Source organism: Aplysia californica, unplaced genomic scaffold, assembly GCF_000002075.1.
Source record: "Aplysia californica isolate F4 #8 unplaced genomic scaffold, AplCal3.0 scaffold00061, whole genome shotgun sequence".
NCBI lineage: Eukaryota > Metazoa > Mollusca > Gastropoda > Aplysiida > Aplysiidae > Aplysia > Aplysia californica.
The window spans coordinates 1,591,553-1,592,996 of record NW_004797331.1 but is presented as its reverse complement, the minus strand read 5'-3'; positions in this window follow the sequence as shown (position 1 = coordinate 1,592,996).

Here is a 1,444-nt window from a genome sequence, read left to right as displayed (position 1 = left end):
GGGGAGGGAATTGTCGTGGCGTATCGCCGAGTGGATTGCAACCCCTGCCGAGCATGTTGACGAGTTGGGCTGTGAATCAGGAAATTAGTTGTCTCTGCAAGAGTGATGAGGAAGCCAAACAACCAGTTGTGGCTAGTTTGTGAATGACAATCTGGACACCGTTGGGAATTTATACTCCACAGTGCGTTGAGACAAAGACTATGCTTTCTTGTACTAAGAAAGCCTAGCAAAAAGACTAAATCTTAGTAATATTGTTTCGTGAAAGCGAACGTTTTTTTTTTCAGATGTATGGCTCAATTCGTCTATGCAGATGGTCAAGTTAACTTAAGATGGTGTCAATGTTGTCTTCATGAAGCTTCTTTCATTGCTATTTCTTCACTATGTTTGAAGCGCAGATTCTGTCGCAGTGCTTGCGTGTCAGTCATGTGGATCGAAGCTCTGTACTTCCGCTGTTTTCCTTTCGTCGTTTGCGCTTCTCACCCTGGTTGTTTCAGAGGCTGCTCTCTAGCATTAAAGTTCTTTCCTTTATCTTTTCCTTCCTTGTTTTCCTGTCCTCAGCTATTTCTTCCCAGAAGCTGACTTCTACTCCAAACTTAGATAAAAGCTGTTTTTGCAGGTGACTTCGTAACTCAATTTTGGCCTTCCTCTTAGTCTCTTCCCCTGGGCAAGTTCTCCATAGAGAAGTAGCTTCGGAATCCGGTTGTCGTCCATTCTCTTGACATGGCCCAGCCATTTCAATCTTCCTAAACACAGGATGATTTCCATGCTCTGGAGGTTTACCGGGGCCAATACTTCAACATTTGTGACCTTGTCACGCCACGAAATGCCTAAGATCTTTCGGCAGCATCTGAATAATGTCGAGGTGCTTTTCTTGTCTGCTGTGCAAGGTCTGTGTTTCATATCTATAAAGAAGTGTGTCATTTTCAGATAAATAACTACAAAATTGTGTTACCAGTTTTTCAGTGTCTTTTTTTTTTAAGTTTAGGTAACAATATGCTACCACGTGTATTTTTAATCTTTCAAGATGGATGCTGAGAACAGAAAAGACCAAACCAATACAAGAAAAATTAAGTCTGTTTCGGCATGTTGAGTGGAAGGGTGGGGAAAGCTTAACGTTTTGGCTCTACCTCAAGTTGTAAGGCGAAAATCTTATACACTCCTAGCTTCCAAGAATCCCATTCCCGCCCCCGCCCCCATCCTTCCCTGGAAAAAAGAAAAGAAAATGACCACAAAAAAAACAGTCAAAAAGAACAATAAACAACAGTAGACAAAAAAGCAACTACAAATATACATTATAAAGCAAAACATACATTTTCATGTCCATACACAAACAAACACACACCCGCACACGTGGGTGGTTGGCGGGTGCTCTGGTGTGGTTTGCTTCTTCTTTCCTATCCAACATCTATTGTCCTTATCTCCCCTCCTTCTTTTTTGTGCTTGT